General features: G+C 43.0%; 1 long non-coding RNA gene across 3 annotated transcripts; it reads right to left on the reverse strand.

Moving 5' to 3' along the window:
• Positions 1–21,032: 21,032 nt before the first annotated feature.
• On the reverse strand, positions 21,033–23,372 carry LOC126981053 (uncharacterized). Of its 3 annotated transcripts, none has more exons than XR_007733726.1 (3): positions 22,834–23,372; positions 22,263–22,707; positions 21,033–22,194 (listed from the first exon to the last, which is right to left on the reverse strand). It is a non-coding gene; the product is annotated as an uncharacterized LOC126981053 (long non-coding RNA). The 3 variants fall into 3 exon arrangements; XR_007733725.1 differs by having other exon boundaries at positions 22,263–22,644; positions 22,834–23,364; XR_007733724.1 differs by having other exon boundaries at positions 22,263–22,770; positions 22,834–22,981.
• Positions 23,373–26,684: the final 3,312 nt, after the last annotated feature.

Consider the following 26,684-nt stretch of genomic DNA (forward strand, 5'->3'; position numbering starts at 1 on the left):
ATTCCCTACCCTCATCTCCACTCACAGTCCCTCCACCTGATCCCTTACCTTGTCTCTTCCACCTCTTATTCCTTCCCCCCCACCTCCCCTCCTTCATCCTTTCATTCAAATTTCTCACCTCCACAATTCACGATCCTCCCCCCCCACCCGCTCCTCTTCCACCCAACGTTCTTTACCCACCACCGCTCACCCGTCTCCTCATTCCTTCACCAGCACCCTCCTGCCAAGCCCCCCACCCTCCTGCCAAGCCCCCCACCCTCCTGCCAAGTAACCCCCACCCTCCTGCCAAGCCCCCCACCCGCTGCATCGACCTTCCACCTCCCCTGAACTCCACTGGGAGATTACAGGTTCACGCCGCGTTACCTCCTCCCACCAGAGGGCGACAGACGTGTGTATGTGTGTGTGTGTGTGTGTGTGTGTGTGTGTGTGTGTGTGTGTGTGTGTGTGTGTGTGTGTTTGGAGAGGAGGAAGGGACTGACGCTGTACGATGCTCGTATTTTCAGCGTGCCCAAGCAACTTTTAAGCTAAAGTCTGCCATGAATTCAACGTGATCTGACGGACGATGGTTCACAATTACCGCCGAAAATCCAAAGGGAAATGTTGATACGCCAAGGCAAGCAACATCGAATCACAAGTGATCATCTTTCTGCACTGATACACGCAAACTTTTACAAAGCATGCATTTTTATAGTGTTAAAAAACATTCATATTACAGCAAAGAAGTTATTACAAAAATAAAAAGACTCATCAGCATACCATTGGCAAACATTAGCTGTCTATTCCGGGATTGTTTGCGAACATCCACTCCGACTGTGCACGCATGTGAGAGAGACAGACACACGCTTGTCGGAATCAATCCTGGTGATCTCTTAGTAACCTTAAAAAGGCAACTCAGAGTACAGGGATCATATGGTAAAGTTCGGGAGCACACGCTATAAGGTACACTAAAGTTCGGGAGCACACGCTATAAGGTACAGTAAAGTTCGGGAGCACACGCTATAAGGTACAGTAAAGTTCGGGAGCACACGCTATAAGGTACAGTAAAGTTCGGGAGCACACGCTATAAGGTACAGTAAAGTTCGGGAGCACACGCTATAAGGTACAGTAAAGTTCGGGAGCACACGCTATAACTGCCCGTGGCCCGGTGCTTATCTCCGTCGCATTGGCTTGAGCCTGTGGTTGGTAAGGACCCATTACACAGACCAGGACACAGGACCAGTATGACATCCGGATTACCACAGTTTACCTTCCCCTGGGAAAAACAGGAACAAAAATGCAAAGGAAGAAGAAAAAGATCCGATCCTGCATAAAGCAGATGCGATTTGGCAACTTGACGAATGGATATGCCAAGATGACGATGACGGCGACGATGACGACGATAATGATTAAGTTATGACTACAAAAGAAGCATTTTAATGTGAAATATATACTGTAGTGGCAAATAAACGTGCATAAGAGGAAAGTATGAGTATTTGTAGTCCGGATCCAAAATAGAAAGAAAATATTAACTTTGAAGAACTTAACAATAAGAAACAGGAAAGAAGAGGCTCCCCAGCTATCTGCTTTCCTACATATTGACAGGGCGATAGATTACCAAAATTCTAGTGATTTTGATTTATCTCTGCAATTCCTGAATGGAAACGAGCGTCTCGCAGTTTAGCTTACGCATTCATTGTAAAGTTATTTTTAAACGAAGTTTCAGCTCAATTTAGATAACACTTAGTTATCCAGTTTAGATAAGACAACTCTTTGGTTGGATCATGGGTTCTTTGAGACTAGGCAGGGGGTGGGTGATAAGGAACGGAGATGAAATGGAATTCAACAGACATGAGAGAGGGGATGGGGGGAGGGGCCTTCGCAACACAATGCAGCACGGCGAAATACTTAATATAAACAAATATATGTGATACGTGATGGTGGAGAGGATTATTGAGTGATTTAGACGGCTTTGGCAAGAAGGACAATACACAGATTTAAGCGGGAAGGGAGACTGGGGACGTATGTTTAGGGAGACGCGTGTGTCTGTACGTATGTGCGTATGTTACATGTGACGCATCGCGCTCGACAAAGCATTTTTAATTATTTCATTTAGACTTGCGGAAAAATTATAAATTATGAGAATGACGTGATCATTGACGCATTACAAATAGAGCACTAGATACCTTTTCACCTCCGAAATTGATTGGTGTTGTGTTGCTTTTGGTGGTGGTGGTGGAGGTGACAGTGGTGGGTGGGTTCAGTGAAGGTCCAACCCATCGCGCCCTGCCAACAAGGCGTGGCTTTTGATGCTGCCTGTGAGGGACAAAAGAATATATGGAAAACATCACGGTGAAAGACATGATGATTTATAACAACCTTTGTCATTCTTTTAAGCTGGAAGGACGGTACAAATGGACGAAGAGAAATCGTTTGATGTTTTATCCAAAAAAATAATGATCAGAACACTAAAGACTTCAGAGACAGGCAAACAAGCTGGCAGATAAGCAAGAGGAGACACGCAGACTGACGGACAGACGGAGACAGACAACCATTGCCTACCCGGGTCTTTATTATTTTACTTCGTTCTGTTTATTATTTTTGAAGTTGTGTTACGTTTTCATGGGCTCCGCTGTGAAGTGCTTTGCGTTGCTTTGTTATGCTGTCTTTTCCAATATGATATTGTGTTGTGTTGCGTGTTTCCTGGTACACGCAGGGAAAAGACGAGTTAGTCCTGGATCTTAATCCGTCCGCTGCGATTGGCACTGATTTAGCCTTCACTGGTAACCTGGTAACATATAGTCGCAGGTCTTTCTCTGCTTCTATGGTGGATAGTGGTGTGTTTCCCATGTGGTATTGGTGTGCTGGATATCCCTTCACTGGCAGCCTGGTAACATATAGTCCCAGGTCTTTCTCTGGCTCTGTGGTGGATAGTGGTGTGTTTGCCATGTGGTATTGGTGTGCTGGATATCCCTTCACTGGTAGCCTGGGATCATATTGTCCCAGGTCTTTCTCTGCCTCTATGGTGAATAATGGTGTGTTTCCCATGTGGTATTGGTGTGCTGGATATCCCTTCACTGGCAGCCTGGTAACATATAGTCCCAGGTCTTTCTCTGCCTCTGTGGTGGATAGTGGTTGTGTTTGCCATGTGGTATTGGTGTGCTGGATATCCCTTCACTGGTAGCCTGGTATCATATAGTCCCAGGTCTTTCTCTGCCTCTGTGGTGGATAGTGGTTGTGTTTGCCATGTGGTATTGGTGTGCTGGATATCCCTTCACTGGTAGCCTGGTATCATATAGTCCCAGGTCTTTCTCTGCCTCTGTGGTGGATAGTGGTGTGTTTGCCATGTGGTATTGGTGTGCTGGATATCCCTTCACAGGTAGCCTGGTAACATATAGTCCCAGGTCTTTCTCTGCCTCTGTGGTGGATAGTGGTGTGTTTGTCATGTGGTATTGGTATGCTGGATATCCCCTCCCAAGATGCAGGACTTTACATTATGTTCATTGAATTGTAGCAGTTATTTTTTGTTCCATTCCTGTAGCCTGGTAATATCTTCTGGTAGGAAATCTGTAGTCAAGGGGTTAATTACACGTGACGTACGGTAAACAAACAGCTTTCGGAAGAGAATGGAAGAGTGTTATTGAAGTGTGCTCGCATCTCTTTCAATACCGCCCTCGAGCAATGCGTTAGTTTGGCTGGAAGAGAAAAGAATTGACTCAGCCGTGAACGCGCAAACAAATAGCATTCAGAAGAGGAATACAAGCATGGAACTGACTTTCGCACAATCCCTTGGTTTCTCTCTCTCTCTCTCTCTCTCTCTCTCTCTCTCTCTCTCTCTCTCTCTCTCTCTCTCTCTCTCTCTCTCTCTCTCTCTCTCTCTCACACACACACACACACACACACACACACACACACACATACATGCATACATACATACACACAGACAGATAGATAGATAGATAGATATAAAATGATAGAGAGAGAGAGAGAGAGAGAGAGAGAGAGAGAGAGAGAGAGAGAGAGAGAGAGAGAGAGAGAGAGAGAGAGAGAGAGAGAGAGAGAGAGAGAAAGATGAAAGATGCTCAGAGTTTATTAAAAGATCAATGATGCGGTCTTTTTATTCAACACACGGATTGATATGCAAAGGCTCACTATTAGAAAAAAGAAGAAAAAAGCAAACGAAAACACGAGAAGTAAAGTGGAATTGTGCGCTGACCTTCCCGTGATGTAACTTTGCCGGCGTGTGTTTTGGGGCAGGGCTCAGGCAGGGAGTCAAACTGAGAAAACTGCCAAACAAACACTCGCTCAAACGGAAGAGAAAATAAAGCGAAAAATACACACACACACACAACACAACGCTTTGCCGCCCAGGGGAGCAGGGGCCAAATTCTTAAACATTTCGGCTCCCAGGCACACACACATTTGACAAGGCTTTCGTAGGAGTTGTGGGCATTTCCAGGGGTAGTTTTATGACCCTGGTTGTAATGTGACCCTTCCTCTGTACCGTGAACCTAAAGAAACACACATTTGACAAGGCTTTCGTAGGAGTTGTGGGCCTTTCCAGGGGTAGTTTTATGACCCTGGTAGTAATCTGACCCTTCCTCTGTACCGTGAACCTAAAGAAACACACATTTGACAAGGCTTTCGTAGGAGTTGTGGGCATTTCCTGGGGTAGTTTTATGACCCTGGTAGTAATCTGACCCTTCCTCTGTACCGTGAACCTAAAGAAACACACATTTGACAAGCCTTTCGTGGGAGTTGTGGGCATTTCCAGGGGTAGTTTTATGACCCTGGTAGTAATCTGACCCTTCCTCTGTACCGTGAACCTAAAGAAACACACATTTGTCAAGCCTTTCGTAGGAGTTGTGGGCATTTCCAGGGGTAGTTTTATGACCCTGGTAGTAATCTGACCGTTCCTCTGTACCGTGAACCTAAAGAAACACACATTTGTCAAGCCTTTCGTAGGAGTTGTGGGCATTTCCAGGGGTAGTTTTATGACCCTGGTAGTAATCTGACCCTCCTCTGTACCATGAACCTAGAGAAACACTCATAAGAATCCACTTAATCTATTTTTTGGCCTTTGGAAATAGTTTATGCGGGAGGCGAAAGCTTCTGAGAATACCGATCCAGGATCCTGAAGACGTGGAGACGGAGGTGGTGTTCCCTTAGGCCTAAAATCCAGGGTCATTATTTTAACCGTGGTGCTGCCAAGGGAGGAGCGCCGCGCCAAGACACTCACGCCCTCTTTATCATTGCCATTGTCATCACCATCATCGTCATCATCATCATTATCATCATCATCATCACCATCATCATCAACAACGATAGCTGTAGGAGTCCAGTGCAGAGCATAGGCCTACTAATTGTTTTCTACATCATCCTGTTTGATGTTTGATGTTACTGTTTACTGCTTTTTTTTTATTACAACAAAGGAGACAGCTCAAGGGCACAAAAAAAGGAAACAATAATACTAAAAAAAAGCCCGCTACTTGCTGCTCCTAAAAAGAATCCAAAGAGGTGGCCGAAAGAGAGATCAGTTTCGGAAGGAGAGGTGTCCAGATACCCTCCTCCTGAAAGAGCTCAAGTCGTAGGCAAATATTCTAACTTCATCTCTTACCTGCTTCTCTGTCTGCCCTGAAATCAACAAATCCTGGGTTGTCACTGTTTATTTGGTTGTCCATCTGTTATCAGCTCTACTTATGATAAAAAGTCCCACATCTACAATTTGTTTTTAACGGAATATTATTTAATCTATGTCTGTTTCCTAAGCCATGATCCAATCTCCCCGCCTTCATATGTTACATCAAGCATTTTTTTTCTCTCGATTCGTCTATGCAATTCTTAGCTTTTTCTTCAAATCCTTGAGAGGCGCCAAGGTTTTGAACTTCATGTTTGAGCTTTTTAGTTACTGTTCATCGACGTTCACAGTCAAGATAAAGTTTAGAGCATACGGTGTAGATGCGTGTGGCCTCGGTGCTCACCTCCGTTCCATTGACCCTTGAGCCTGTAGTGGTCATAATAATACCTTGGAATACAGGGCAAATGAACGCCTTGCTACAAAACCATGTGCGTGTGTGTGTGTGTGTGTGTGTGTGTGTGTGTGTGTGTGTGTGTGTGTGTGTGTGTGTATTGGTAGAAAGAAAAATACACTAGACAAAAAAATAAATATAGTAACTAGAAAGCAATAAAACATTAAAAAGTAACGGAAACTAAATAAGGTGAACCTCCGAAGAGTAATATAAAATGATGGAAATAAGATGGAGGAGAAACAAAGAACAAGAGAAACAGAGTATAATGTAAAATGTCAAAAAGATCAACGATAAGAATCTTCCTTTTGAGCAGCGACTGAGCCGAACCTCGAAGTAATCTACCAGGAGAGAGAGAGAGAGAGAGAGAGAGAGAGAGAGAGAGAGAGAGAGAGAGAGAGAGAGAGAGAGAGAGAGAGAGTAAAACAAGAATAGCATAATGTATCCGAACGTCAGCGGCTAAGCTAAAAGTCCTTCAGCCGAGGCGGAGGCGAATCAGATACGAGGGTAATTTCCATGCCATCAGGGGGCACGGGGGTGGGGGGATGGCCGGGGATATCTAAGAGGGCGGGCGGCAGGACGGGCTGGCTAAGGAGGACTAGCGGTTCACAGATATCGAGACGGCAGGATTTTCAGTCTGCTCTCCGTTATATGAATAATTTTGTGATGACACGGTAATCCGATATTCACCTGTCCCTGTGTGTGCGTGTGTGTGTGTGTGTGTAGGTGGGTGTGGGTGTGGGTGTCTGTCTGTCTGCGTGTGTGTGTGTGTGTGTGTGTGTGTGTGTGTGTGTGTGTGGCCGCAGGGGAGCACGAGTGTATATGTGAGTGTTGGACGCGTGGGTGTTGGGAATGTGTGTGTCTGGCTGGACGCATGCCAACCATCCCGCCAGCAAGGCTCCTGGACACGTACACACACACACACACACACACACACACACACACACACACACACACACACACACACACACGATGAGAAGAGAAACGAAAAGCAGAGATAAGGAGACAGGTGGACACTCAGATAATCACCCAGCCGGTCACTGAGCCAAATACCTAGCCACACACACACACACACACACCTGTAGAAAATAAGTTAAAATAAAATATGCTGTAGAATTTGAATTGAAATTGAGTCGTTTTCATAATGTTTTCAAGTTTTCAAATTTACCTCTTGCCCACCACTGCCCCCTCCTCCTCTTCTTCATTGTTGTTGTTTACTTTCTCCTGCTCCTTCATCTTTACTTCCTCCTCCTCTTCCGCCTCCTCCTCCTCCTCCTCCTTGCCCTCCCCCTTCCCCTACCCCTCCTGCTCCTCCTCTTCGTTTTCGTCCTCCTCTTCCTTGTTCTCCCCGTTCCCTTCTCCTCCTCCTCCTCCTCTTCGTTCCGTCCTCCTCCTTCTCCTTGTCCTCCTCCTTCCCTCACTTTCCTCCTCCTCCTCTTCGTTCTCGTCCTCCTCCTCCTCTTCCCGGTCCGCCTCCTCTTTCTCTTATTTCTTCTCCATTTTTTTCTTTGTTCCTTATCTTCCTCCTACTCTTCATTTTCTTCACCTTTTTCTCCTTTTTTATCGTACGCTTCTCATCCATCTTATTTTGCGCCCCTAATAACTTCCTCTCCTTTCCTTTTCCTGTTTCTCCTCCTCCTCCTCCTCCTCCTCAACCAAACAAGCCTCGGGATAAATGAACCAACTTTCCCCATCAGTCTTAGTCTTCTCCCCGCATTAGGTTACCGCAATGTAATTATGACTCAGATTTTCCCCGCCTTAATACTGTTTCTTTGTTTCGAGTTTACATTCTTCCCCGCCTGCGAGTTTGGATTTCGCTGTGCCCTTGGTTCGAGTTTGCTGCGGGCGGAGTGGAAAAATTTGGGCGGCTTTTCCGATACCCTATACGCCCCTGTCCACCCAGCAGTGAATGGGTACCAGATATTAATCGGGGGTTGTGTCCCGTCTCCTGGGGTCTGTTCCCTTCTATAATTCCTTCCCCTTCTGTCTCTCTCCGGCATATGACCACAGATGTTGCGCCGACTAAACGAAACTTTCCCACTTTTTTTTCGAGTTTGCTGTTGTTGCTTTGGAATGTTATATGGTGATTATGACGGTGGTTGGTAATGGTGGTGGTGGTGGTGGTGGTGGTGAATGATAATGATACTAGTGATGATAATGATAGTAATAATAACAAATAACAATAATGAGAAAGGGAAAGAAGGATAAAAAGTATGAAATAAGAGTAAAAGGCAAATGCATATGGCTACAAAATTTCGATTACAATAAAACTAAGAAAGAGAGAGAGAGAGAGAGAGAGAGAGAGAGAGAGAGAGAGAGAGAGAGAGAGAGAGAGAGAGAGAGAGGTGGCGATGAAAACCAAAGAACGAGAGAATGTTGCTCCGTAACAAACATTTTTCCGTTCGAATAACAAGAGTGTGAATACTTCCCCACTCTTTCCTAAAAATACTTCATTTTGGTATAGAAAAATATTTGAAGAATTTCGAGTAATTTTTTCTCCCCAGGATTTCTTAGCTGTATTTGCGTTGTATATATGAATAAACAAGCATAAAACTATTTAAATATACAAACAATGTTTAAAAATTAGTTACTATTCTCTATGCATGAGGCAGCTGCCAATGCTTTGATAGAACATTCCCGCAACAAGCGGCGTGACATGCTTGTAGGGCCGTGAATGCTGGGCCTCATTACAATATTTGACAATCTAGGGTGAATAAATTAGTTATATCACAATGAAAAACAAATCGGTGCATTATTAAGTTAGGGAATATTATATAAATGATATATATATATATATATATATATATATATATATATATATATATATATATATATATATATATATATATATATATATATATATATATATTCATAAAGTCAGTGTTTGGAAGTGCAAGCAGCGAGCCGTGACATCTCCGGCCACTGTGCAGCCGTGCGGCCACCCGGACCAACACTGGCTGTGCCCGGGCTGCCTCAGACCTGCCCTATATAAACAGGGCTGCCAGCCAGGCTGCGTAAGCCTCTTCTTACGCCAGAGGGAGCAGCATAAGGGCGAAAAGTAAATACCCGCAAACGTGATGTACTGAACGCCGAATGAAAGGTCAGGTTTGGTAGAAGAGTAGTCATGAAAGTCCCCTCCTGAACCCGTGTACTGAACAGCTTATTGTTTTGTTTTTAGGGAAAGTATTGCTAAACCAAGAGCGGGAGGACAGAGCCCTGCTGGTTATCCATGTTTAAAGGGTCGGGCTGTAAGTGACAAAAGCGAAAGTTGAAATGCTGGAGAAGAAATCGGAGGTGAAAGTACACAAAAGGGACAGGATCCGTAGGAGGGTAGGAGGGAATACAAAAACGTGCGAGAACCTGTTGACCTCATAAATGTCCATAATACCAGCTTGCCAGTTACTCAACATAAATTTGGCTATTAAGAAGGTGGAAAATATTTGGGTCAATATATCAGTCATTCAGTCCTCCATTTAGTCTTTCAACTAATAAATAATAATAAATAGATAGAGATAACAAAATCCATTAATACACAAAAAAATAAATAACCTGAAGTGGTCAAAATGACGTATATACTACTTCCTTCAGTTTTTGTTACTTGTCAGGCTTCCTTCTTTTTATGAATACTTTTATTATCACTTTTACAGAAGCAGAGGGACAGGAAGGTTTGGCAGCGGCCTTGGACAGAACGTGCTTGAAGGTTGCTGGGCGGATGTGGTGCATGGTCTGTGGTCCGTGTTCCAATTTCACATTATTGTCCTGCCCTCTGCTCTGCGCGGCACCACTCATTGCTGAAAGGGAGGAAAACTAATATTACAAAGCTTCCGTTAGGGTCTCGTCCCATCACTGGTCCTGATGGGCCTCAAAGCTGTGCCAGCGTCAGGAGTGTAAAATGCGATATCTGTTTTGCCCGAAATTATTTCCACGTGGAATTGTGGAAGAGCAGCGGCACAGCGTTGAGAGGCGACCCGGAACGTTCAAAGACATCATGACATTAACCGCGCGCTTTGGACGGCAGAGATGTGCAGAGTTGCCAAGTGTGGAAATTTAATAGTAAATTACTTGTTTTTGTAATTTGAAAAAGGAAGAAAAAAGTAATTTTGTCACTCGATCACGCTGTCAAGTGCATAGTGCAAGTGAAAAAGAATGAAAGGGACATACACGAGTGATTTCTATATTTTTCCAGTTTCATCCCCGCCCATACAACATCGTCTTCACATGTCAACATTATCACAAAGTTCATATTATACACCAGAGGAAGCAGTCATGGGCGAACAAAAAACAATCTCAATATCTCTACCTGACAACTCGACATGACCTCTCAGATGTCTAGCCCCATTTCCTCGATAAAACAAATGTCCCTTCTTCTACACTGATCATTCACGGTCCTGTACCACGTGACTGCCGCCGCAATCTTCACTCTTGTATCGATTCTTCTTCTTGCCAACTGCTCCACTGAACTTTGTAAATGCCCCTTTCACCCTCGCTGCACACGATTTTCTACTCAAACTCATCCCTATGCTGTTCAAAACCCATACGCAGCATCGTCATTTTTTTTTCATCTCTTTCAGCGGTAAATTATAAAAAAAATAGTTTTCGTCTGTACTTCCTTATTTTTACGGAGTGAGTGTTTATTACCCGACCTTTTCGATTTTGATATTTGGAACTCCTGTCCTCTTACTTGGCAGCAATGTTTTACTGTCATTTTCTTATTATTTTTAATCCTGTAAATGCCTCCTTTTTTGTTAATTAAAGAAAAATAGTTTTCGTCTGTACCTCCTTATTTTTACGGAGTGAATGTTTATAACCCGACCTTTTCGATTTTGATATTTGGAACTCCTGTCCTCTTGGCAGCAATGTTTTACTGTCATTTTCTTATTATTTTTAACTCAGTAAATGCCTCCTTTTTTGTTAATTATAAAAAAATTAGTTTTCGTCTGTATTTCCTTATTTTTACGGTGTTTATGACCCGACCTTTTCGATTTTGATATTTGGAACTCCTGTCCTCTTATTTGGCATTTTCTTATTATTTTTAACCCTGTAAATGCCTCTTTTTTGTTAAGAGACACCCTCTTTACATGGTATAGTTACACTTATTTGTCTACTCTGATCGTTGAAAAATCATCCGGCCCATCCATTCACCTTTCAAACTCCTCCAGGACGTCAGCTGATTTTTTTTTTTTTTTACAACAAAGGAGGCAGCTCAAGGGCATAAAAAAAGGAAACAATAATAAAAAAAAAGCCCGCTACTCGCTCCTCCTAAAAAATCTAAATCTAAGCCTTATGCGCTCATAACACCAGTTATATTTCCTGTGTTATGTCCTTGTTCAGGATTGATAAAGCTACCGGAATCTAATGTATATAAGTAGACTATTATGTTCCATGAGGGGTAAATATGTATTATGTAATGAATTTTTTTTTTTTTTTTACATATGTATGTATTGGCGACTGAACCCCCCCCCAAAAAAAAATATTCTGCCCAAAAAACAAGATCTGCTTTAAATGGGCTGCTTACAAATTACTAAATTCATTTATCTTTATTATAAAACCATATTTTGTAAGCATAATAAAGTGTTTCAAGTGTTTCAAGTGTTTCTCCTTTGCTGTGAATACATAAACAAAATCTAAGCTCCACGATTTCACACAAACTCCGGGTGTTCCTTCTTCACGCGGCCGTATTTCAACATTGCATCCAGTAATTATTCAGCGGCAGCATTGCGAAATGTTTGGGCTTTGCGAGTGTGTGTGTGCTGCGTATTTTTGCACCTCCGCTGAATTTTCGCGAAATGTTTTTCTATATTCTGATCGACTGTTTTCATTACGAAGGACGGAGGCGTTTCTATTTGTGTGTGTGTGTGTGTGTGTGTGTGTGTGTGTGTGTGTGTGTGTGTGTGTGTGTAGTATTTTGTTTTTGTTTGTATGTCTGTGTATTAGAAGTTAAGAAAAATCGCGCGAACACACACACACACACACACACACACACACACACACACACACACACACTCTCTCTCTCTCTCTCTCTCTCTCTCTCTCACCCACAACCACACACCGCCGCCGCCGCGTGAGGGCAGTGCTTTGTGGCGCCATCTGTTGGCGAGGACTTGGAGAGGTGGAGGGAAAGTTGGTGGAGGCGACGGCAGCAACGGCGGCGGGGGAAGCGGCGGCTGCGGCTATTAGCGGGGTTGAGGCCGTAAAGTGGACAGATTATTTCGCCATGGAAGCCTGCCACCATTTTCTGTTCCTGCTAATGTTCCTGCTGTCTGTGGTGGAGTCGGGTGGGCGGGCTGGCGTGAGGGGAGGCAGCAGTGCTCAGTGTGCCCCCCCCCATCCCCCCTCCCCCCCCCCCCCGCCTACAGTAAAGGGGAAGGTGAAGAGCAACCATTCGGCCACCGAGCATGTATAATGTATTTGAAATTGCCGAAAGGTTAACATACTAAGAAGGCGCTGCTCGCAGGATACTCACTCATCTTTGTGAGTGTTATGGGATCTTAAATTCACCTCTGGTACTTGTCAGACCTATCGTTCGTCGAGTGATTTAGTCCAGCTCTCATAATCGATGCCAGGTCAAGAAGATAACCTTGGCAGCGAAACCTCTCTTGTCCATTACCGTGTGAGGGGGTTGTCTGGTGTGTGTCTCTTCCTTAGCCAAATACTGCGTCATGTTGCAGTGCGCTACTTTGTTTCACTGATTAAACAGCGAAACCTCTCTTGTCCATTGCCGTGTGAGTGGGTTGTTTGGTGTTTGTCTCTTCCTTAACCAAATACTGCGTCATGTTGCAGTGCGCTACTTTGTTTCACTGATTAAACTAAGGTAGGTTTTCCCTTCGCACTGGCAAATAGACTGATGGCTTTCCTAGGTTTCCAGCGATCACTGGGAAGCAGAATAAACACCTAGACGGGTGATGCTTTGCCAGTCTCGTAAAAGTAAAGTTCACCCTTTTTACGCCGCGCCTTGTAGCTTTAAATGCCTTAGAAAATTTACAGGATAATCATTCTTCCTCCGACTCAATTGTAGAGTCAGCAGTTATAAGGTAGACAGAATGGCAGAGAAAATTAGAAGCCATCGTGTATCGGGTTTACTAAACACACACACACACACACACTCACACACACACATGTACATTCATCCCCAATCCCCAATCCACCCCCTTTATCCTCCACCCTCAACAAAATCCATACCTCAGACTCCGAGCATCAAATTCCAGCCCCAACCCTGTGCTCCCATTCCCAGCCCCTACTGCCAACCATTAACCACTATTTCCACTATTAACCACTATTTCCACTATTAACCACTATTTCCACTATTAACCACTATTTTCACTATTAACCACTATTTCCACTATTTCCACTATTTCCACTATTAACCACTATTTCCACTATTAACCACTATTTCCACTATTAACCACTATTTCCACTATTAACCACTATTTCCACTATTAACCACTATTTCCACTATTAACCACTATTTTCACTATTAACCACTATTTCCACTATTTCCACTATTTCCACTATTAACCACTATTTCCACTATTAACCACTATTTCCACTATTAACCACTATTTCCACTATTAACCACTATTTCCACTATTAACCACTATTTCCACTATTAACCACTATTTCCACTATTAACCACTATTTCCACTATTAACCACTATTTCCACTATTTCCACTATTTCCACTATTTCCACTATTAACCACTATTTCCACTATTAACCACTATATCCACTATTAACCACTATTTCCACTATTAACCACTATTTCCACTATTAACCACTATTTCCACTATTTCCACTATTTCCACTATTAACCACTATATCCACTATTAACCACTATTTCCACTATTAACCACTATTTCCACTATTAACCACTATTTCCACTATTTCCACTATTAACCACTATTTCCACTATTAACCACTATTTCCACTATTTCCACTATTAACCACTATTTCCACTATTAACCACTATTTCCACTATTAACCACTATTTCCACTATTTCCACTATTAACCACTATTTCCACTATTAACCACTATTTCCACTATTAACCACTATTTCCACTATTAACCACTATTTCCACTATTAACCACTATTTCCACTATTAACCACTATTTCCACTATTAACCACTATTTCCACTATTAACCACCACTTCCACTATTTCCACTATTAACCACTATATCCACTATTAACCACTATTTCCACTATTAACCACCACTTCCACTATTAACCACTATTTCCACTATTAACCACCACTTCCACTATTTCCACTATTAACCACTATATCCACTATTAACCACTATATCCACTATTAACCACTATTTCCACTATTAACCACTATTTCCACTATTAACCACTATTTCCACTATTAACCACTATTTCCACTATTAACCACTATTTCCACTATTAACCACCACTTCCACTATCTCCACTATTAACCACTATTTCCACTATTAACCACTATTTCCACTATTAACCACCACTTCCACTATCTCCACTATTAACCACTATTTCCACTATTAACCACTATTTCCACTATTAACCACTATTTCCACTATTAACCACTATTTCCACTATTAACCACTATTTCCACTATTTCCACTATTAACCACTATTTCCACTATTAACCACTATTTCCACTATTAACCACTATTTCCACTATTAACCACTATTTCCACTATTAACCACTATTTCCACTATTAACCACTATTTCCACTATTTCCACTATTAACCACTATTTCCACTATTAACCACTATTTCCACTATTAACCACTATTTCCACTATTAACCACTATTTCCACTATTAACCACTATTTCCACTATTAACCACTATTTCCACTATTAACCACTATTTCCACTATTAACCACTATATCCACTATTAACCACTATTTCCACTATTAACCACTATTTCCACTATTAACCACTATTAACCACTATTTCCACTATTAACCACTATTTCCACTATTTCCACTATTAACCACTATTTCCACTATTAACCACTATTTCCACTATTAACCACTATATCCACTATTAACCACTATTTCCACTATTAACCACTATTTCCACTATTAACCACTATTTCCACTATTAACCACTACTTCCACTATTCCCACTATTAACCACTATTTCCACTATTAACCACTACTTCCACTATTTCCACTATTAACCACTATTTCCACCTCTATTTCCACCCTCCATCTCCAACCCTGAACCCCGACCCCAACACAACTCCCAACGTGATACGAGCCTACAACCCACACTCTTTCCCTTAAAACTCGACTCCTGCCATGACCTCTCTTGCGCCCACCTCTTGATTCTTTTTTTTTTTTTTAGAAGCAGCGAGTAGCGTTTTTTTTTTATATTATTGTTTCCTTTTTTTGTGCCCTTGAGCTGTCTCCTTTGTTGTAAAAAAAAAAAAAACATATATCTACCCAAACCCTTCCCCCCACCCGTACCTCCAACCTCCACACCCAGCTCCTAACCTCTGCACCTAACCCCACCTCAACCAGTAACTTCAATCCCCGACTTCCACCTCTAACCCCAAACCTACACCCCTTATCCCTAACCCTATTCCTCAACCCCAACTCTCTAACACATCTGTCGAACACTCTACCTTAACTAACCTACCGCTTCACCTCCCTAAACTCCCCCTACCCTTACTCCCCCAACCCAACCCTCCTTCTCCCCCCTTAGCGTCTCCTTAACCCGGTAGCAGCGACAGGCCCAATTTGTGGCTTTGCCGTGAACCAGCGACGGGCCAAATTTTTGCCATGATAGAAACCCGCGATAATAGATGATGCATAAACTGATCACAAATGCGTTGATATATATATTATGATTTGGTTTGCGTGAGTGATGATTTTTTTCTCATTTTCTCGCTTAGAGGGGCCTTTAAGAAACATGATCCCCGCAGCTACCAGGTTAACCCCTCAGCCCCCCCACCATTTCACCCCCCCCTCCCTCTCAAGCTCTTTTCACCTCACCTCACCCCCTACCCCCTCATCACTTCAAACCCCGAAGCTCTCAACCCCAACACGTCACTCCCATTCCCCAACCTTGTTACCCTCTGTACTACCCCCTCTCTCTCGCTCTGATGCGTCTCTCTCTCTCTCTCTCTCTCTCTCTCTCTCTCTCTCTCTCTCTCTCTCTCTCTCTCTCTCTCTCTCTCTCTCTCTCTCTCTCTCTCTCTCTCACTAATGCACACACGCACACAACTCACGCGAATTTACGATCGTCCATTACTTTCGTCTCTTAATTCCGCATTCACAAACTTCCATTTAATCTTCTATTTCCTCTTCCTGCCATTCCCTTCGCCTTTCCACCTGTTTCATTATTTCCTTCCTCCGTGTTTGCCTCCTCCTTCTTTCCTTCTCTTTGCCTCGTCTCTCTTCGGTTCCTTTCGCTTTTCCTCCAGTTTTATTATTTTATTCATCTATTTTTTCTCCTTCCTTATCTCCATTCCTTCTCTATGTTTCCTGTTACAATTTCTTCGTTCCTCTCTTCTTTCTCTCTTTGTTTTACTCTTTTTTGTTTTATTTTCGCTTTAACTCCTGTTTTGTCATTTTCCTTCTAATTTATCTCCTTTATTTCCATTCCTTCATCATGTCTCTATTTACCATCTCTGCGTGCCTCTCTCTCTCTCTCTCTCTTTTTTTTTTTTTTTTTTTTTTACGTATATGCCTATAGCGCCGGTAGGCTTGCTTGAGGGGCCTGGATGGTATTTGGCCCCAGCCCGTCATGGCGCAGGCAAATGTTTATAGTGGCGCCATCTTCTCTTAATTTATACCCGTTTCCTTTTGATCCCTTTCAGTGTCTCCTCACCTTTCTCTTGTTATAATAGTTTTTCCCTCGCTGTGTTTTCCCACCCTTCCGTATCTACCTTTTCTTTGATTTTCCTCTCCTTTTCCTGTATCTTCTCACTTTCTCTCCAGCCTTTCTTCCCTCCTTTCTTCCTTCCATCTTTTCGTCAAGCAGTTTTCCTCCCCTCCCTATTTTCCTCTCTCCCTTCCCGTCATTCCTCTTCTGTCCGTCATCTCCTTTTCACGCCAGCCTTGCATTCCTAAATCTTTCCCTGCTTCTTCCTTCCTACTTTCTCCTCCTCATTCAGTTTCCCTACCCTCCCTTTCTTCCTCCCTTCCTTCCCACCTCCCACCTTCTGTCCGTCATCTCCTTTTCACGCCAGCTTTGCATCCTTATATCCTTCCCTGACTCTTTCCTTTCTTTATTTTCTCCTTCATTCACTTTTCCTTCCCTCCCTATCTCCCTCCCTTCCTTCCCTCATTTTCTTCTCTTTCCCCCCCCCCCCAGCCTTCCCCTTCTTTCTTTCTTCCTCTCTGATTCCTTCCTTCATTCTCTCACTCATTCAGTATCCCTTTCCTCCCTGTCTCCCTCTCTTCTGTCCCACCTCCCACCTTTTATCCTTCATTATCTTTCCTTTTCCTTCAGCCTTCCATAACTAAACCCTTCCCTGATACTTCTCTTCTTTTCTTCTCTCCTTAATTCACTCTCCCTTCCCTCCCTGTCTCCCTTCATTCCAATCTCCTTCTCTTACTTTCTAATTCCGTTGTTTTCTTCTCCATTCAGGCTTCCATAACTAAACCCTTCTCTGACACTTCTCTTCTTTTCTTCTCTTCTTAATTCATTCTCCCTTCCCTCCCTGTCTCCCTTCCTTCCCATCTTCTCTTCCTTTCCAACTCCCTTATTCTCTTCCTCATTCAGTTTCCCTTCACTACCTATCTCCCTCTCTCCCTCCCCTCCAGCCTGCCTCCTCCTCCTCTCCCGCACTCACTTTCCTCGCCAATCAGATCCTGTAAATTATTGTGCCACGGAGATCCAGTGGGCTTGAGGAGGGTTTGGGTTGGGAGAGAAGGTAATGCGGGGAAGGTAGAAGTTATAGGGTGTGCAGTGGTGTGCGCGTGAAGGTTGGGATGTCGGTGGGCTTTCTGTTCAGGAGTGAATGTTGTGGTTGAGGTGGGAAGAGTTGAGGAGTGTCTTGTAGATAATTGAGTTAGGTTGGTCAAACATAATAAGATGGATGGGATGTCTTTTTTTTTTATAGAATGAGGTCAGGTTGGTAGGTTCTGTTAAGGTGCTGTTACATAAGAACATAAGCACGTAGGAGTCTGCAAGAGTCCGGTAGGCCTGTACAAGGCACACACAGAGGGGTCTCTCCTGGAAGCAGTAATCATTCCACGGGAAATCGGGAAAGTACATCCTTAATTCGTCCCACCGAGCGAAAGCAAAATGCCAGAAGCAATGGCTCTTCGGTGGGCCCAGAGGGTGTACAGGAGCGATAGGACAGGATACAGAAATAAGGTTGTGATCAGAGGAGCCCAACGGAGAGAACAGTTTGACAGACTAAGCAGAAGGGTTAGAGGTAAAGAAGAGGTCTAGTATGTTGGGCCTGTCTCCAAGACAGTGTGGAATTCAAGATATACAAGAGTGCTGAATACAAGCTTATACAAGATATACAAGCTCAGTGCAGGAAGAAGACAGAGTGGAGAATTTAAATTAGATCATTTGCCGGAGGAGGATGGAGTGGACTAGCATCAAACAGAGAGAGGTGAAGATAAAATTTAGGTTAGATCAAGGTGATTTAGGTGTTAGTAAAAATGTATTCGGTGTAAAGGAGGTAAATAAGGTTAAGTATGGTCACGTTAGGTGTAGGTATAGAAGGGTTTAGCGTTAGGGGAGTAATGGGAGTTGGGACGGAGTAGAGAGAGGAAGGGAGGGAGAGAGGGTGTTGTCGCTGTTGATGAGGGAGGGGCGTGAAACATTCGTGAAAAGTAACTGGAGGTGAAGCGTAACTTTCTATAAGGGTGCGGACACACTGCACGCGGTTTGCTGGGGGGGTAGAGGGTAGCGGGACGCCTAGCTGGTCAGAGGCAAGAACAAACACATGCTATCTAATACGAGTGGCCATCAGGGTTGGATCAAATACTGATTTTTTATAAGTCAAATACAAATACAAATACTTTTGTTCGGGATTCCAAAAATACAAATACAAATACAAATACTTTTATTCCTGAATCTAAAAATACAAATACAAATACAAATACTTTTATTCCTGAATCTAAAAATACAAATACAATACAAATACTTCTATTCCTGAATCTAAAAATACAAATAAAAATACAAATACTCCTATTCCAGATTTCAAAGATACAAATAAAAATACTCCTGAAATTATACAAAAAATATAAAGATACTTTTTTCACAAGTTTACATTTCACATCATAATTGCATTTTATCATCATTAATGCCCGGAAGGTTTCCGGGCCGAGTTTTGCTCGCTCAGGAGTGTAAAAATTGCCGGCCTTACTAAGCACCCTCTCAGATGGTGCCGGTAACTAACAGGTTCTTGCCTACCACAAGCTCAAAGGGTCAACGGTGCGGAGATGAGTACCTACCGCAGCCACACACAGCTATTTTTTTTTTACAGCAAAGGAGACAGCACAAGGGCACACAAAAAGGAAACAACACTAAAAAAAGCCCGCTACTCGCTTCTCCTGTAAAGAATCCGAAGAGGTGGCCGAAAGAGCAGTCAACTACGTGAGAAGATAGCGTGAGAAGAATAGCGTATGCACCAGCCTTTAACTTTACCTTCAGTTTTCTTCCTTTGGTGTCATGGCTAAGTGCAATGGTTAACACACATATACTCTCTCTCTCTCTCTCTCTCTCTCTCTCTCTCTCTCTCTCTCTCTCTCTCTCTCTCTCTCTCTCTCCCCGCCAAGGTCTTGCAGCGCTTGGAGACCCGAGTCAAGTGATCACTGAAACTGGTCGTCAGTTATTCTCTGTTTTGGTTCATTTTTTTTTTCTTCAATGTCTTCTGCGTTGTCATCGAAATGTCCGCCTCTGTGTTAAGGCTGAGCTTGACTGAAAAAAAAAAGGTTCAGGTTTTTTTCAAGGACCACACACACACACACACACACACACACACACTTAATCAGGACTGAAACGCGTATTCCCACTCTTTCCTCTCTCTCTCTCTCTCTCTCTCTCTCTCTCTCTCTCTCTCTGTAAAGTACGTAACAATAGAGAGCGGAGAATGAGTTTTAAACGCTCGGCGAAGTTTAAGAAATGTGCCGTAAGGTTGTGACGGAAACTGAAGTGCTAAAAGGTGCCGCCTCGCTAGCTACTGCGTACTACTTGTTGCTATACTGTTATCATCATTATTGAGCACCGTGAATGGGGTATACCCGGAAGAGTACAAATATCAGTAGTTATACAAAGTCTCTTACTCTGCCACATTCAAGACACAGATAATCAAAAGGATAAAGATTGGGGAGCAGCGACGTAGCGATCTTTTTTTTCTCTGTATCCTCTTATTTTGGCCCTTGAGCTTTCTGTCTTCTGTGTTGAAAAAAAAAAAAAGAAAGAAAAGAAAACTGCCAAGTCCTTACCTCATCGATTTCCATTTTTTTTTAGCAAACTCTTTATCATTGTTAGCTACCATTTATTATTTTATTTTTTTACTTGACGCTTTTCTTCGTTTTATTTTTTGGCTGTAGAGGGGGAGGGTGGGGGAAACCATTATAATCCAAATTCTTCCTATTACTCTGTCCTACCTCCCCCCTCCCTCCCTCCCTCTTCTTGCCTCCCTGCCCCCGTCCTTCCCTTCCAGCTCAAGGTCGGACCGGAACTAAGGACTACACAATGAAAAAAAAATTGTGGCAGGAAAACGTGTAGGTAGAACTGACCATGACTGATAACGGACTAGATAAGTAAACAACTAAATAAAATGAACAAATAAGATAAACAAATAAACAAATAAAAGATATAGAGATAGAACTTATTTTTATTTATGCGGATTTTTTTATTTATTTATCTACTTTTGCCCTTGAACTGCTTCCTTAACTGCAAAAAGAAAAAAAAAGATGGATAGATAAACATAATGATAGATAGCCATGCAGGTAAATAGATAAAGAGTCAGACAAATACATGTTCGATCGTTAGATGATTTGAGAGTTAGTTAATAGGTAGTCCAATAGTACCCTTGTATAGTACCCTTAGTTAGATAGGTAGTTAGCTAGGTAGTTTAATAGATAGACAGTTTGAATTAGTTAGTTAGTTCGCTAATTTTACTGTATTCTGTATTTTTTTGTTTATTTATTTATTTGGATTATTTTTTTGTTTTTGTTTTATTTTATTTTGGTGTTTTTTTCTTTTTGTTTCTTTTTCCTTTTCTTTTCTTTATCCTTTTCTTTGTTTTCTTGCTGTTGTTTTTCTTTTTTGATGTTCTTTTATTTCATATCATCCTCTTGTTGATGTTCATTGGTCTGGGTGAGCCGCTTTCCTCCCAGAAGAGACCCACCCATAATTTTGGTGATGTTAGTTAGGGGCCGAAAGGTGGATGATGTTTCTTATATTTTTCTTCTCTTGATGTGTTTTTCTTCTTGTTTTTGTTTTCCAATGTTTTTTTCTGTTCTTTTTCTTCTTATTTCTTTTCTTCGTGTATTTTAATGTTCTTTTATTTCATATCATCCTCTTGTTGATGTTCTTCGTTGGTCTGGGTGAGCCGCTTTCCTCCCAGAAGTGACCCACCCATAATTTTGGTGATGTTAGTTTGGGGCCGAATGGTGGATGATGTTTCTTTGTATGTTACTTTTCTTGATGTTCTGTTATTGCTGTTACTTTTCTTTTGCGATGTTTTTTTGCTCTTTTTTCCCCTATTTTTTGGTGTTCTTTTCTATATCATCCCTTTTTGATGTTCTCTGGTCTGGATGAGCCTCTTTCTCCCCAGAAAAGACCCATCCATAATTTTGGTGATGTTAGTTTGGGGCCGAATGGTGGATGATGTTTCTTTGTATGTTACTTTTCTTGACGTTGTTCTGTTATTGTTGTTACTTTTCTTTTGCGATGTTTTTTTCTCTTTTTCCCATTTTTTTGGTGTTCCTTTCTATATCATCCCTTTTTGATGTTCTTTGGTCTGAATGAGCCTCTTTCTCCCCAGAAAAGACTCATCCATAATTTTGGTGATGTTAGGGCCTGAAGGTGGATGATCTGTGTTTTTTATTTTCTTTTCTTGATGTTTTGTTACTGAATTTTCCTTTTTCTGGTGTTCCTTTTTATTTTCCATTTCTTTGGTGTTCCCATCACGTGGATTGTCTACGACATCTAACGAGCACCACAAGCCCCGGTTTATTGTTCGGAGTTTGCTCTCCTAGGCAGACTGCCTACCACGGCTGACGAGCTCCACCTGCCCGGGTTTATTGTTCGGAGTTTGCTCTCCTAGGCAGACTGCCTACCACGGCTGACGAGATCCACCTGCCCGGGTTTATTGTTCGGAGTTTGCTCTCCTAGGCAGACTGCCTACCACGGCTGACGAGCTCCACCTGCCCGGGTTTATTGTTCGGAGTTTGCTCTCCTAGGTGAATTGCCTACCACGGCTAACGAACCTCACCTGCCCGGGTTTGTAATCGGAGTTTGCTCTCCTAGGTGAACTGCTTTCGCTAACGACCTCCACCTGCCCGGGTTTGTAATCGGAGTTTGCTCTCCTAGGTGAACTGCTTTCGCTAACGACCTCCACCTGCCCGGGTTTGTAATCGGAGTTTGCTCTCCTAGGTGAACTGCTTTCGCTAACGACCTCCACCTGCCCGGGTTTGTAATCGGAGTTTGCTCTCCTAGGTGAACTGCTTTCGCTAACGACCTCCACCTGCCCGGGTTTGTAATCGGAGTTTGCTCTCCTAGATGAATTGCTTTCGCTAACGACCTCCACCTGCCCGGTTTTGTAATCGGAGTTTGCTCTCCTAGGTGAACTGCTCACGCTAACGACCTCCACCTGTCCGGTTTTGTAATCGGAGTTTGCTCTCCTAGATGAACTGCTTTCGCTAACGACCTCCACCTGCCCGGGTTTATTGTTCGGAGTTTGCTCTCCTAGGTGTATTACCTATGACGGCTCACGAGCCCAACCTGCCCGGGTTTATTGTTCGGAGTTTGCTCTCCTAGGTGAATTGCCTACCACGGCTAACGAACCTCACCTGCCCTGGTTTGTTGTTCGGAGTTTGCTCTCCTAGGTGAATTGCCTACCACGGCTAACGAACCTCACCTGCCCGGGTTTGTTGTTCGGAGTTTGCTCTCCTAGGCAGATTGCCTTCCACGGCTAACGAGCCCCACCTGCCCGGCTTTGTAGCCGGAAGATCTCCGGCACCTCCGTCGGGGTCCCGATGGACGCCGAGGCGCCCTGCCGGGAGCCCTCCAGTCCTGCCATGCTCGCCTGGGAGACCTTGGGCTCGCTGGCGCTCCACCGCCCCGCCGATTCGAATAGGGCGGATGCAAGAACTCGCTTCTTAAAACTACCAGACTGGATTATAAAATTAATCATAAATGCGTTGAAGGCGCCGGTCACCGCGTTTATCGGTTCTTGGATGAAGGACCGATGGGCCTCGGGGACGCGCACAAGCATCATAAGGAATCCTCGCCGCGGCTTCCGGCGCAGCATCCTTTTCCCTTTTCTTTCTTACTTCCAATTTTTCTTTTTAATTATATTTTCTTTCTCTGATTGACTGATTGATTGATTTTACATAGTAAGAATTGGTTCACCAGTTAACGTCTTTCAGGTACATTGCATTCACACACCTGCTGAGCGAGAACACCAGTGAGCATGTTAACTCACGAGGACGGCCCACTAAAGTTTCCTAACATTTGTATTGGGCTGCCACTTCTCTTTAGTCGTCTGTTCCTCTATTTTTCTCTTCTTTATTTCATTCTATTTCTCCCTTTCTTTCATCCTTGTTCTCTATTCATATATTTCTTTCAAACTTCTTCATCAGCCTCCTTTCCTTTCCATTCTCCCTCCCCTTCATCGCCCTCCATCCCTTTCATCCCCCTCGCCTCCCGCCCTTTGCTCTTTTTCTGTTATCATCACGACAGCTGTTTAATTTCTCTGCGGGGACTTTTTTTTATGTTCGTGGATGTGACATGCTTCCCGGGGCGTCCATGTTGTTGCACAGCACCCTAGAATATTTTTGGCAAAGTGCTTCAAATTTTTGAAGCTTTTTGCATCACGCCAGTACCTCAGTGGATTGACAACAAAAGGCAAAACACCTTCTTCTAGGTACGTTTCAAGTTCTGCCTTCACCACTGTAGTGTCATTTGTTGATGCACTTGCCATCATTTGCCCAGCTGGAGGCATGTAGGCAAAAAGACGAGGTCGTGTTGCACTCATGCCAGCCGAAAAGACGAATTGACTCGGAAATAATTAGGTCCACAATCTTGGAAACCTTTTCCTATTGCATTTTCTTACATGGCATCCATGCCAGCTTAAACCTGGGGCCCATGACAGCTGCGGCAATGACATCAATCCTCTCAAGAAATGGATGCAACCTCTTTTTGATAGGTGACTGTAGTGCATATGCTACACCCATCGTGAGTAGTGGAGGGGATTCTGGAGCTACCCTGTGTAGGCCACCCGGCCTCTTTCCCTATGTTCTTATGTTCTTATGTTCTTAAAGCAGTAGATCGGTTTACTGTCTCTCTCGTCGTCTTCACTCACATCTCATCCCCTATGCCTCCCATTTCCGTGACGTCACACATTTTTGCGGGCGGATCCTTCTTCCGAGCCACCCATCCCTCTGTAACTCCCTAAATCCTTTCCTACTCCTTCATGTGACAGTATTTATCTTCCTCAAATGGTTTTGACTCGAAATATAAATACAAATACAAAATACTTTTTTTCTGGGTGCCAAAATACAAATACAAAATACTTTTTTCTGGGTGCCAAAATACAAATACAAAATACTTTTTTCTGGGTGCCAAAATACAAATACAAAATACTTTTTTCTGGGTGCCAAAATACAAATACAAAATACTTTTTTCTGGGTGCCAAAATACAAATACAAAATACTTTTTTCTGGGTGCCAAAATACAAATACAAAATACTTTTTTCTGGGTGCCAAAATACAAATACAAAATACTTTTTTCTGGGTGCCAAAATACAAATACAAAATACTTTTTTTCTGGGTGCCAAAATACAAATACAAATACAAAATATTTTTTTCTCTGGATGTCAAAATACAAATACAAATACAAATACATTAAAATTGTATTTAAATACAATTCAAATACAAATACAATTGTATTTGATCCACCCCTGTTAGCCATACAGGACGCGGGTAGCGGGTTCCCTCCAAGCTTACCCGCTACCCGCGTCCTGTATGGCCACTCCTATTAGATAACATGTGTTTGTTCTTGCCTCTGACCCGCTAGGCATCCCGCTACCCTCTACCCTCCCAGCAAACCGCGTGCAGTGTGTCCGCACCTTAGTAAGGGAGAAATGAGAAAGGTTATAATTATGTGTTATGGAAAAGACGACCAAGTGAATTGAAGTTTCCGAGCGTTTCCTAAACCTTGCGCCTCACAAAATATCTAGAAAGCTGAAATGTGCACAAAGAGGAATGAAGAGAAAAAAAATCTGGGTATAAAGTGAAAAGACTGGAAGCGGGCATCACAGATCAGAGAAAAGACAAAGAATTTAAGATATTTTTATAACTATTATACATGGAAATTGAATACGGGCATGTCATATCAAACGTAGTATAACCCAAAACAAAATGCTAATGAAAAGAAGAGAAACTGTAAGAGAACTCAGTGCAGGAAGGAGACTGAGTGGAAAGTTTAAATTAGAGCATTTGCCGGAGGAGGATGGAGTGCACTAGCCTCAAACAGAGAGGTGGAGAACGTTTGTAAAGGCTTTTGTCCTGCAGTGGAAGAGTAATGACTGAAGGTGATGATGATGATGATGATGGTGGTGATGATAATGGTGGTGATGATGATGATAATGGTGGTGATGATGATGATTATAATGATGATGATGATGATAATGATGATGGTGGTGATGATGATGAATGAGGTCTACAGTAACGGCTAGGTTGGGTGTAGATAGAGTTCGGTCAGGCGAGACTTTTCTAGGAGAGGCTTACCTACAAGGGAAACATATAAATCAGGTGAAATGTCAGGTGTTGAGCCACAAATAATTCGGTAGGGGGTCTTATTTCTAAAAGGGATACGGTAGGGCGCCTTCAACCCGGGGAGGTGAGGAAGGTAACGGTTTTGCTGTGAAAATAATATGTGAGGGTTATGTGGTTGTAATAGAAATGTAGTTAATATTGGAAAAGGGGAAAATGTATAGAAGTATGAGACTGCTATACAGATAAAGAGGAAGTAGAAAAGGACTACAGGAGAACGGTTTAAAAGGAAGAAAATTGGCAAGAGAATAGGTAAACTTGGTAAAGGAAAGAATGGAGGTAAAGGGGAGAGGAAAGGAAAAATGAAGAGATGAAGTGTAGGAATTACGGCGTATTGGCAAAATCTCTCTCTCTCTCTCTCTCTCTCTCTCTCTCTCTCTCTTTCTCTCTCTCTCTCTCTGACGCACGCGCACGCTCACCCTCTCTCTCCCTCTCTCTCTCTCTCTCTCTCTCTCTCTCTCTCTCTCTCTCTCACACACACACACACACACAGAGAGAGAGAGAGAGAGAGAGAGAGAGAGAGAGAGAGAGAGAGAGAGAGAGAGAGAGAGAGAGAGAGAGAGAGAGAGAGAGAGAGAGAGAGAGAGAGTCGTCTTGTCGTTTCTCTCCTGGTCATGGTGAGGAAAGACAGACGGGGAAAAAGATGGAGGCTGACACACTAAACGGACGAGGGAGTGGAGAGGGAGTGGAAAGGGACGGGGGAGGGAAAGGGAGTGATTGGAAA

The sequence above is a fragment of the Eriocheir sinensis genome, chromosome 46 (genome assembly GCF_024679095.1).
Source record: "Eriocheir sinensis breed Jianghai 21 chromosome 46, ASM2467909v1, whole genome shotgun sequence".
Lineage (NCBI taxonomy): Eukaryota > Metazoa > Arthropoda > Malacostraca > Decapoda > Varunidae > Eriocheir > Eriocheir sinensis.